This window comes from Canis lupus, chromosome 25, assembly GCF_003254725.2.
Source record: "Canis lupus dingo isolate Sandy chromosome 25, ASM325472v2, whole genome shotgun sequence".
In the NCBI taxonomy this organism is placed as follows: Eukaryota; Metazoa; Chordata; class Mammalia; order Carnivora; family Canidae; genus Canis; species Canis lupus.
Genome location: NC_064267.1, coordinates 50,365,556 through 50,378,993, shown reverse-complemented (window position 1 = coordinate 50,378,993; position 13,438 = coordinate 50,365,556). Strand labels below are relative to the sequence as shown.

Genomic DNA, 13,438 nt, shown 5'->3' with positions numbered 1-13,438 from the left:
ATGGCTTTAAGGAATCAATGTTAGAAGTAAGACTGACAATGGTTTACCTGATTAAAAACAATGAGAGCCAAAGTAAAATTAATTATATTTTTCTTTGTTCAATGAAGATAATCACCAACTAGAATTCTACATCTACCCAAAAAAATCCTTCAAGACTCAAAGTGAATTTAGCAATAATAGTTAAGACTTCAATACTCCTCTTTCAATAATAAATACTACAGCAAACCTAAGTTTTAGCAAGGAAATAATAATTTCAACAGCAACATAAACCAAATGGTCATAAAGAGCATATGTGGAACACACTGTGCTCATCAATAGCAGAATACATTAGTCTTCAGTGCATGTAGAACATTATCCAGGATATACCATTAGTTCACAACATAAGTCTCAATAAAAGTTAGAAGATATAAAGTACACCAAGTATGTTCTCCAAACAAAATGGAATGAAATCACAGGGCAACAATATAGCCTTACATAGCGTTTGGAAAATTTACAAATATGTTGAAGCTAAACAACATATTTTTAATTACAAATAGGTCAAAGAAGAAATCACAATGGTAATACTGTATTTGAGATGAATAAGTGTAGGAACACAGGATACCAAAACTTAGGCGATGCAATTAAAGAAGGACTCAGAAATTTATATCTCAAACATGAACATTAAAAAGGATTAAGAATCAATAATTTAACCTTCTGTCTTAGGAAAGAAAGCAGAAAAAGAATACAAAACTAAGCTGAAAGCAAATAGAATGAATGAGATAATAAAGGTTAAAGAAGAGATAAATGAATTAGAGGAGAGTAAAATAAGGCAGAAAAATCAATAACACTAAAAGTTAGTTCTCTGAAAAGTTTAACCAACTTTGCAAACCTTCAGCTAGATTGACCCCAAAAAAGGACAGAAGACTTCAATTTCTAAAATCAGAAATGAAAGCAGACACATGACTTCTGATATTACAGAAATAAGGAATATTATAAGAATATATTGGAGGTTCCTCAAAGAGTTAAAAATAGAGCTACCCTCGACCCAGCAATTGCACTACTGGGAATTTACCCCAAAGATACAGACACAGTGAAAAGCCAAGACACCTGTACCCCAATGTTCACAGAAGCAATGTCCACAATAGCCAAACTGTGGAAGGAGCCTCGGTGTCCATAGAAAGATGAATGGATAAAGAAGATGTGGTCTATATATACAATGGACTATTTCTCAGCCATTAGAAATGACGAATACCTACCATTTGCTTCAATGTGGGTAGAACTGGAGAGGATAATGCTGAGTGAAGTAAGTCAATCAGAGAAGGACAAACATTATATGGTCTCACTCATTTGGGGAATATAAAAAATAGTGAAACAGTGGGAAAAATCAGAGAGGGTGACAAAGCATGAGCGACTCCTAACTCTGGGAAACAAACAGGGGCAGTGGAAGGGGATATGGGTGGGGGAATGGGTGACTGCATGACAGGCACTGAGAGGGACACTTGATGGGATGAGCTCTCGCTGTTATACCATATGTTGGCAAATCAAACTCCAATAAAAAATGTACAAAAATTTAAAAAAAGAATATATTGCAACTATTGTATGCCAACACATTAACTAACACAGATGAATTGAACCAATTCCCAGAAACACTGAAACTGACATAACCGACTCAAGGAGAAATAGAAAATCTGAGCAGACATATAACAGATTGAGTCAGTAGTCAAAAAAACGTTTCTAACAAAAGTTCAGGACCAGATGGTTTTAGTGGTGACTTTTACTACTGAATACAAAAATTAAAACTAGTATGTCTCCAAGTCTAAAAAGTAGAGAGGAGAAACCACTTCCTAATTCATTCCATAAGGCCTATAATGTTTTTACACCAAATTGAGACAAAGATATTGCAAGAAAATGAAGGTACAGATCAATATTTCTCATGCATATAGACACAAAAACTCCTTACCACAATACTAGCAAGCTAATACCAGCAGAACTTTAATGGGATTATGTAGCATATGTGTGACAATTATCCCAGGAATGCAAGAGTGGATCAATATACAACAATCACTATCACTCAATATAATACAACATACATATGAAATTCAGGGAAATAAACCACATGATTATTTCAGTAGATACAGAAAAACTACAGAACATTGCTGAAATAAATGAAAGAAGACCTACATAAATGTAAAGATATCCCATGTTCATGGACTGGAAGATTTACTAATGTCAAGATGTAGTACTCCCCACATTTACATACAGATTCAATGTAATCCTGTGAAAATTCAAATTGCCTTATTTTTTCATATAAGTTGGCCCAAAATAGCCAAAGCAATATTTTAAAAGAACAAGGTGGAATGCCTGGTTTTCTCAGTGATTGAGAATCTGCCTTCACCTTAGGTCATGATCCCAGGGTCCCAGAATCGAGTCCTAGACTCACTGCAGGGAGTCTGCTTCTCTCTCTGCTTCTGTCTCTGCCTCTCTCTGTGTGTCTCTCATGGACAAATAAATACAAAATCTTTAAAAAATAAAAAATAAAATGAACAAAGTAGGAGGACTAACACTTCCTGATTTCAAAACTGACTTTGAAGCAGAACAGTGTTGTGTTTGCATGAAGATAGACATAGGCCAAATGAATGCAATCAAAATACAGAAATAAACTCACACATCTTCGATTTTCAACAAGGGGTTAAAGGTACCACCCAACACTGAAAAAGAGTCTTTTCAACAAATGGTGATGAAAAAACTGAATATCCATATCCAAAAAATGAATTAATTAGTTTTACTTGACACCACAAACAAAAATAAACTCAAAGTGGACAAAAAAAATGTGCTGAAACTACAAAACTATTTCAAGTCAAAGGGACATCAGTATCAATTATTGTGACTTGGAATTACTTGCTAGTTTCTTACATATGACATCAAAGTACAAACAACAAAATAGAATAACTAAAATAAAAATAAAATGAAACATGAGGATATACATAAGAAAAACTTTTATATTTACCCAGACCTCATCTCCATTGGCTCTCATTTTCCTTGTTTTTGAAGAACTTCCTTTCATGTACACATCTATTATTAGCACATTCTCTCATCTTTTGTTGATATGGAAAAGTCTTCATTTTGTCTTCACATTTCTGGTGGAAATTTTTGCTGGATACTGACTTCTAGATTTGCAGTTATTTTTTTCGTTGTTCATACTGTGTTTGGGTTTCATGGAGTTTCTTGATTCTGTAAATTACAGTTTTCCTACAGTTAAAAAACTTTTCAACTATTATTTCCTCAATTACCATTTCCGTCCCTCTCTCAGGGCCAGGTCTCCTGGGACTTCATTTAAATGTGTTAGGTCACCTGATAAGGCCCTGAAGGTCACTGAGGGTTTTCATTATTTTTTTTAAAGATCTTGTTTATTTGAGAAAGAGAGAGAGTGCACACGGACACATGGGGGGAGGCGCAGAGGCAGAGGGAGAAGCAGATATCCCTCTGAGCAGGGACGATGACGGAGGCTCCATCCCAAGACCCTACAATCATGACTTAAACTGGAGGCACGTGTTTAACCAACAGAGCCACCAAGGTGCCCCCTTTTTCATTATTTTAAAATCTTTTTTTCTGCTATAAACATCGGGGTGCAGGTGTCCCGGCATTTCATTGCATCTGCATCTTTGGGGTAAATCCCCAGCAGTGCAATTGCTGGGTTGTAGGGCAGATCTATTTTTAACTCTTTGAGGAACCTCCACACAGTTTGCCAGAGTGGCTGCACCAGTTCACATTCCCACCAACAGTGCAAGAGTGTTCCCCTTTCTCCACATCCTCTCCAACATTTGTGGTTTCCTGCCTTGTTAATTTTCCCCATTCTCACTGGTGTGAGGTGGTAACTCATTGTGGTTTTGATTTATATTTCCAAGAAGAAAAAATGAGTGGGAAATATCATAAAGGGAGACAGAACATGAGAGACTCGTAATTCTGGGAAATGAACTGGGGAGGGTGGGGGAAGGGGAGGTAGGCGGGAGTGGGGGGTGGGGGTGGGGTGACTGGGTGACGGACACTGAGGGGGGTACTTGATGGGATGAGCACTGGGTTATTCTATATGTTGGCAAATTGAACACCAATAAAAAATAAATTTATATAAAAATCTTTTTTAATGAGCTTAATTTTAGATAGTTTCTATTGTTATCCTTTCAGATTGAAATCTCTATAAGTCAGAGCTCAACAAACCTGTTAAAAAATTTAAAGACAGTTGTTTTAAAAACTATATTTATTGTAGGTTTTGTTTGTTTGTTTACAGTCAGAGAGCTAGAGTTCTTGTGCACAGGGAAGCAGCAGAGGAAGAGGGAGAGTCCCAGGCAGGCCTCTCGTTCAGTGGGCAGCCCAATGCAGGACTCAATCTCATGACTTTTAGATCCACCTGGGCCATAATCAAGAGTCGGAGCTTAACCAATTGAGCCACTCCGACACCCTTGCATTGTAGGATTTCATAATATATAGAAATAACATATATGAAAGAATGGGTTAAAGAATGGGAGGGGAGAAATAGAAGTATGCTCTGAGAATGTTATTACTTTATACATAAATGGTTATGGATTAGTTGAAAATAGACTACTAGATTAAAGATGCATATTATAAACGCTAGTGCAACTGCTGGGTAAACACAAGAACATATAGCTAAAATGCTAAATGAATTTTGGAACATGCTAGATTATTCCATAATAAGGTAAAAGGAAGAAAAATAACAAAGAGTAGAAAGAAAAATTGAAAACCATGGCATATTGGTATATATAAACTAATCATATTTGATAATTACATTAAGTATAAATGTAGGAGAGGTGCTGGTTACAAAGGTACAGCATCAGAGAAATTTTGGGGGGAGATAGAACTATACTGTACCTTGATTGTGGTAGTGGTTATTTAACCCTGTGGATTTGCCATAAGTACATGAACTAAGAAAGTGAATTTTACTTTATGTATTTAATTAAATAAAATTTAAAAAGAAAAGCAATGCTCAACATCATTAATTGTCTGGGAAATGCAAAATGAAGTTTCAGTATGGGGGTGTCAGGGTGGCTCAGACTCTTGATTTTGGCTCAGGTCATGATCTCAGGCTCATGAGATCGAGCCCCAAGTCCGGCTCCACACTCAGCAAGGAGTCTGCCTGGGATTCTCTGTCTCCCATCTGTCTCTCCCACTGCTCTCACATGGTCTCTCCTTCTCTCAAAATAAATAAATAAAAATTTAAGAATAAAATAAAAATGAAAAATAAAATGAAATAAATTGAACTTGCACATCAAAGGACATAATCAAGAACATGAAACAAAACCCATGCTATGGAAGAAAATTTTGACAAATTACATATCTCATAAGAACCTAGTATCGATGGAATACACAGAACTTTTCCAACTATGCAACAAAAACAGAGACAAATTTTAAAATGGCAAAGACTTGTGTGGACATTTCTCCAAAGAAAATGTACAACTTGCCAGTAAGTATAAGAGAAGATACCCCATGTCATTAGTCGTTAGGGAACTGTGGGTCAAAACCACTATGAGATTCCACTTTTTTCATTAGAATGGCTACAATTATTTATAAAGATAGAGAAGAACAAGTGTTGGTGAGAATTTGGAAATTAGAACCTCACTGCAGGTACAAATATAAGAGTGGTACAGCCTCAGTAGAAAGTAGTCTTGCCATCCCTCAGATAGACATAGGGTTTCCCTATGTGCACCCTAATCCACATGTAGGTATGTGACCAAAAGAAATGACAATACGTGTTCACATAAAAGCCTGTACACAAATGTTCATAATAGCAATATTCATAAGAGCTAAAAGTAAATGCAAGCCAAATGCCCATGAAATGGTGAAGAGATAAACAATGTGAAATATTCATACAGTGGAACAATATTCATCCATAAAAAAATAAAGGTCTCGTGTGTGTGTGGGGGGGTGTCTGGGAGGGAGCGTACAGGTGAGCCGGTGGAGGGACAGAGGGAGATAAGGGGAGAGGGGGAATTTTAAGTAGGATCCATGCCCAGCGTGGAGTCCAATATGGGGCTTGACTCCCAACTCATATCATGACCTGAGCCAAAATCAACAGCCCGATGCTGAGCTAGGTGATCCACCTGGAGCCCCAAAAGGAATAATGATCTACTACAAGACAGAACACTGATGAGCCTTAGAAAACATTATGCTGAGTAAATGAAGCTTGACACAAAAGCCTGAATATTCTATAAGTCCATTTATATAAAATGTGCAGAAGAGGGACAGAAGTGCATTTGTTTGCCAAGATATGGTTGGGAGAGAGGGAAGGGAGAGTACTGGTTTCTTTGTGTTATGAAACTCTTCTGGAACCAGAGAATTGAACACAGTGGATATAATAAAAAAATGAAAGACCACACTTGTTTGTACAATTTGAACTGGTAAAATTGCGACTTTCATGCCATGAGAAAATCATTCCTCATTTTAAGTTTTGAAAATAATAAATAATGAAGGTGAAATAAGAACACTCACCAGTGGTTGTAAACTGAGAGAATTTAATTGAAGCACAAAAATAGTATAAAAATTCAAAGAGTTCATAATATTGAAGAAAAAAAATCCCTTCCATGGCTATCTTTGGAAAATGATGCTGAGGGAATACACACAGTGACCCTCACAGTGAGGAAATCAATGTTTAGAGTGATTTTTCCTTTATACAATATTGCAACTAATAAATGTCCACAATAGCCAAACTGTGGAAGGAGCCTTGGTGTCCATCAAAAGAATAATGGATAAAGAAGATGTGGTTTATGTATACTATGGAATATTACTCAGCCATTAGAAATGACAAATACCCACCATTTGCTTCGATGTGGATGGAACTGGAGGGTATTATGCTGAGTGAAATAAGTCAATCGGAGAAGGACAAACATTATATGGTCTCATTCATTTGGGGAATATAAATAATAGTGAAAGGGAATAGAGGGGAAGGGAGAAGAAATGGGTAGGAACTATCAGAAAGGGAGACAGAACATGGAAGACTCCTAACTCTGGGAAATGAACTAAGGGTGGTGGAAGGGGAGGAGGGCAGGGGGTGGGGATGACTGGGTGATGGGCACTGAGGGAGGCACTTGACAGGGTGAGCACTGGGTGTTATTCTGTATGTTGGCAAATTGAACACCAATAATAAATTTATTATTAAAAAAATAAATGAATATTGAATTACAGAATTTCGATATTATCATCTGATAAACCCATAATGAAACGAGTTAGGCTAGATTACTTATGGCTACTGTTACTACAGGACAAGAGATGCAGCCAGGTGGACCTCTCAGTGGAGGTACACACAACATTTGTGAAATATTCTTGTCAGAAAATCAATCGTGAGTTAGACTGAGCCTTCAGACCTACCAGTTTACAGGAAATATAAGGAGCAACAGAATATGCTAACGAACCCTACAGGGACAAGGTCAGCAAAATCTGTGCTATGTGTGAGAAGCTATGCACGATAAACAACCTGTTTGTTCAATAAATAAGGTGAGTAATAATATTGAAATGAAAATAGAGGGACAGGAAGCCAATGAATGAGAGACTTTTGAGGCATCATGAGAACACAGTGTAAGGATGTTATGAATCCTGTTCCAAAACAGACCAGAAAGGAAAAATGAGTCAATCAGGACAATTAAAACACTAAATGGCAATTTTATAATATTAAGAAGACATTATTAATTGTTTAAAGATAAGAGTAACATTAGAGTTGTCTTTCTTTAAAGTCCTCACTGTTTAGAGGGATTACATATGATCTATTTTTTTTAAATACGCCATCTCAATCACAAGTATATACGCAAATTTACCAAGCAAAATCTAATTAAGTAACATATAAAAATTATCGTATGTCGGAAACAAGTTGTCTATAATCCAGGAATGTCTATAATCCAGGATTTCTCTCAAATCTCAGGTTTGAGAGAAACCAAAGTAGATTAAGTGACATGGCGGGATGTTGCAGGTTCCCAACCAGCACGCTTGAGTATTGCAATGATGCCAGTTCTCCCCACACGGAACTGAGTCAGTGTGATCCCAGTGATTTTTTTATTGCGGAATTGGAAAAGCTGATCCTAAACTGCGTGCTGAAATGCATAAAATTGAGTGTGTCTAAGACATTCTTGAGGAGACAAACAGTGTGGGGGGATTTGCACGACAGACAATCATAAGTAGCGGTAATGAAACGATGACGGCATTTGCAGATTGACCATCTGCTGATGGAACAGAACAGAGAGCCTGGAAGTCAACCCCGTTCTTCTCTAATAATCCCATTTAACAAACAGGTGGCTAGCTCCCAGTGTGGAATAGTCACACCCTCCCTCATGTCATATTGCTCCCTAATACAAATGAGTGACAGCTTCCCCACCAGCTGAGGGATCCTGGAGAGGAACCCAGGAGGGGCCATGTCAGGTGATACCGGATCCAACAGGGGACATCATGCTGGGATTTATCTATTCTCTGGTTATGCCGCTAATGTCTGTCACCCCCATGCACTGTTTCACTGTGACCAGCTCTCCTGTCTCTCATCTTTACCTCTCCATTACCTTTCTGACATGACCGTTTCCTCTTTGTGCCATCAGCAGCCTGGTCACACCCCCTCACTGCCCATGTCCCAATATCTTGCGGTCTTTGTTGTCATGTCTGCCTTCTTGCAGAGCCATGATCTCCCAGGAATGGCTCTGGTCTACCCTATTTCTGCATCCCCCACCCCGTGGCCATGTCCCTTAGAAGTGTGTGTGCTCAGTACTCTGGTGAGCTGCTGATTTGAGCCTGAGAAATGCACTTCAGGTCATGAGGGAGCCTGGTGCTGTGATCCTCTGATTATAATGAAAACCTGTCCCTTTAGTTGAAATGGCCCTGAGCCCAATACAGTGCTGGCCAGGGCAGGAGTGGGGTCACCCCTTCAGCCGCTGAGGCAAGCCCTGAGTGCTTCCTGTCTACCATAGCTCTGATGCCTCCTTTACACACACGGTGTCCTTCATACCCTGGGACCCCTAGGGGTGGTTGCCTTGACCCTTACCTCTTCCAGGTGAGGGTCATGGCTGCTCAATATCACACAGCCATCACCTGCCCTCCCTGTGTTCCTGAGCTCCTGGTCCACATCTGTGCAGATGATGATGTTTGGCCCAAAAACTCTCACCCCTCCTCCTTCAGCTCTGGGTACACATGCAATAAAGATATTGTGAAGAGGGAGTAAGGGAGGGCCCTCTAGGTACCTGGGAAATTCAGACCGGGTGGTATATTTGGGCTTCAGGAAGCTCCTAGATCATGGTGATTGCAGGGGACAGAATGTTCTCAGATAACCTCAGCTTCCATGTCTTGTTGCTTCATCCAAGCAGCACAGCAAAGGCCTGCACCTTAGAGTGACTGTGCTGGGAAGGTCTCTCTACCTGCAAGGCTGGGACTTGGAGACTTTATGGCCAATTAGGTGATCTTGTTTGTGTTCTGGCCTCTACAGAGCCCTGGGACTCCTGGTTCTCCTGGGTTTCCCTATCAGTAAGCTTTGCCTGACACCCCCTCCCCTACATGGCCAGGATCCAAAGCCCAGAAGTCTCTTGGGGCCCCAGGTATCAGGAGAAGAGGAGCATAGACTAAGAGCAGACACTGTGGTCCAGAGTGTACTGTCCTTTCAGGGATGGCAGGTGTGAACTCCTGAACCCAAAGCCATTTTATCAGTCCTTCACTCCATCACCTTAGGTGTCCATTCTTATGTGAACTCAAATGATCTGTCTGGAAAGACAATCCTCTCTGGGTTCTTCTCTGCTTGCTGCTGGTCTCTGTGCAGCAGACGCTAATCCATGTTGGGAGAAGACCACTCTGAATACATTTCTGTTCCTGAGGGAGGATTAGTTGGAGGTTGTTTTTAAAAAGTGTGAAACTGAAATGTGCCTGAAAAATTCAAGCACATAGAAAGTGCTTGGCCTGCTGTGAGGATGCCCTTCTGTTTACACCAATCACTGTCCCAACTCTTTGGAGATTTGGGGTCTACTTCCACACCTTTGGGGAGTAGGAGGCCTGAGGTTCATGTGTCTTTCCCTTAGTTTTTTCACTTATAGATTATGACCATACCCACACCGGGTCAAAAATTTTAATCTTTCACCAAATATTGTGTAATCCTCACCTTCATGACAGTGACATGCTCTTTCAGTGTCCCAGTGTTCCATTGTGTGTAGGACCAGGACTTCCTTATTTCACTCTGTGAATGGCTATTTAGGATTGTACTTTTTGTAAAATTTATTCAGTTTGCCAACATATAGTCTACCAGTAGTTTCAGATGTACTTTTCAATAAATCATCAGTTGCATAAAACACCCAGTGCTTATCACATCATATGCCTACCTTAATACCCATCATCCAGTTACCCCATTTCCCACGCCTTCCCCTCCAGCAACCCTCAATTTCCTATATAGAAGAGTCATTTTTAAAAACTTTAAAAAGGGCACTTAACCTAAGATCTACTGCTTAATATTTTTGAGGGCACAGTATATCATTGTTGATTGTAGGTACAGTGTACAGTACATATCTCTAAAGTGTATTACTCTTGTTGACAGATGTTTATGTCTGCTAAATAATAACTCCTCCACCCCACCTGTGGCAACCTCCATATCCTCCATCAAGCCTGCAGGACACACTGACTCCCTACAGCACATCATCACATGGTCATGTGTTTCTGGCCCAGCCTCTGCACAGCCTCCTTCACATCCTTGTTTCGCAGACTGTAGATGAGGGGATTGAGCATTGGGATGACCAGCGTGTAGAAGACAGAGACCACCTTGCCCTGCTCCATGGACTCAATTGCTCCTGGCTGGGCATACATGACAAAGAGAGTCCCAAAAAAGAGAGTCACTGCAGTCATGTGGGAGCCACAGGTGGAGAAGATCTTGCGTCTCCCAGCTCCTGACCGCATCCTCAGGATGGTCGCTATGATGTAGCCATAGGAGATGAGGATCACAAACATCACACCCACAATGATGAGCCCACAGATGCCAAACAAGAGAAGTTTATTGATGGCTATGTTGCCACAGGCGATCTGGAGTAGAGGGGGCACATCACAGAAGAAGTGGTTGATGCGGTTGGAGCTGCAGAATGGGAGGTGGAATGTGAAGCTGGTCTGCACAATAGAGTTGAAGCAGCCTCCACAGTAGGCACCCAGCACCAGGCGAGTGCAGGCAGACTGGCACATGGTGATGGGGTAGCGCAAGGGGTTACAGATGGCCATGAAGCGGTCATAGGCCATGACACCCAGGAGGAAGCATTCAGTGGTGGCCAGAATGGACAAAAAGAAAAACTGCATGGCACATCCTGTGAAGGTGATGACCTTGGACGAGGAGAAGAAGTTGGCCAGTGCATTGGGGGCAATGAAAGATGAGTACCACAAGTCCACGAAGGAGAGGTTCTTGAGGAAGAAGTACATTGGGGAGTGCAGGCGGGCATCCAGGGTGATAACAATGATCATGAGGAGGTTGCCCAGCACAGTCACCATGTACAGGGCCAGGAACACAGCAAAGAGCAGGGCCTGGGTCTCAAGGCCAACTCCAAATCCTCCAGCACAAAATCTTGAAAGTAGACCTTGGAGAGGTTTCCATAACTGTGGGATGGCATGAGCCTCAGCTTCTCCAGGGGAATTATACCTCCAGCTTGGGCAGATTAAGTATGTCAAGCTAAAATTCTGCTGAAGAGTGTTTGGAAGACAAAAACAAAAACAAAATCAAAATGAAGGTATAAGGGAGTTAATGGGTTAATGAAGAATTACTAAACAAAATTCAAGACAAACACATTGTACCAGATATTTCAATACTGAGGACCTTTTTTTCCTTGTTACATAAGCCCATTTTGCAAAAGAATCTGTGAGGGCAGGTGGTTATGCGGTGAGGGTTTAACTGTTGTGTGGAACTCCTGCTACAGTGGTTGGTTACCAGGGACGATGCTAGATGCACCACAGGAGTGAGATAAATCAGAAGTAGGTATACAGCTCAGCTCCTGACCATTTCAATCCCTGAAACTGTATTAAGATGTGAACTGCGTGCCAGTGCCTCTGACACTTTGCAAAAATAAACATATCTCAAGAGGAAGACACATCATCCTAGACCACAGGTGTTATCTATAAATGTTTTGTGTCAATACTGCCAGACAGAATTTAAAAATTGAGGACTTCCTGCAATATGAATTAAAAATTCAGAAACAATAGAAAAACTCAAAGAGGTTCTAGATTTTGGAGTTAACACACCATCTTTAAATTAATTATATTTAAAGGGAAAAGTTGAGTCTAAGAATTGTAGCCAAATGAAGAAGCAATGATTACTCAGCCATTAGAAATGACAAATACCAAAAAAAAAAAAAAAAGAAATGACAAATACCCACCATTTGCTTCAATGTGGATGGAACTGGAGGGTACTATGCTGAGTGAAATAACTCAGTCGGAGAAGGACAACCATTATATGTTCTCATTCATTTGGGGAATATAAATAATAGTGAAAGGGAATAGAATGGAAGGGAGAAGAAATGGGTAGGAAATATCAGAAAGGGAGACAGAACATAAAGACTCCTAACTCTGGGAAATGAACTAGGGGTGGTGGAAGGGGAGGGGGGGTGGGGGTGAATGGGTGACGGGCACTGAAGGGGGCACTTGACGGTATGAGCACTGGGTGTTATCTGTATGTTGGCAAATTGAACACCAATAAAAAATAAATTTAGTATTAAAAAAAGAAGCAATGAAAAGAATAATATGTAACTTTTTAGAAGTACAGTGGCTAAAATTAGGAACTCAATGAATGTACTTTATAGAGTAGAAATAGCTAAGGAGAAAATTTGTGAACTAGAATATAGATCAGTAGAAAATATTCAGAGTGAAACATTTAGAGAGTAAAAGATAGAAAAATCAGAAATGAGGGTTAGAGGCAAAAGATATAGGGACATCCATCTTATTAGCTCCCAAAGGAGGGTTAAAGATAAACAGGCTGAATCACGGATTGAAGAGAGAATGGTCATGTATAATTTAAACTAATGAAGGATATTATTCTACAGGTTCATTAACACTACAAAATCAAAACAGCATTTATACAAAGAACACCACACTTGGACATATCAAGTAATAATAATAATTAGAATTAAAATAAAGTGAGATGTATTAAAAGCCTCCTGAAAGGGATCCCTGGGTGGCGCAGCGGTTTGGCGCCTGCCTTTGGCCCAGGGCGCGATCCTGGAGACCCGGATCGAATCCCACATCAGGCTCCCGGTGCATGGAGCCTGCTTCTCCCTCTGCCTGTGTCTCTGCCTCTCTCTCTCTCTCTCTCTCTCTGTGACTATCATAAATAAATTTAAAAAATTAAAAAAAAAGTAAAAAAAAAAAGCCTCCTGAAAAAGAAGACACAATCACTTCAAAGGCACCTAAGTGGCACAGTCTGTTCGTCCTCTGACTTCTGGCTTTTGCTCAGGTTGTGATCACAGGGTTG

The 13,438-nt window shown here is 40.1% G+C and overlaps 1 pseudogene; it reads right to left on the bottom strand.

The window, feature by feature from the left end:
- Window positions 1-10,226: 10,226 nt before the first annotated feature.
- LOC112642304 (olfactory receptor 12-like) lies at window positions 10,227-11,908 on the bottom strand (annotated as a pseudogene).
- Between the last annotated feature and the right edge of the window lie 1,530 nt (window positions 11,909-13,438).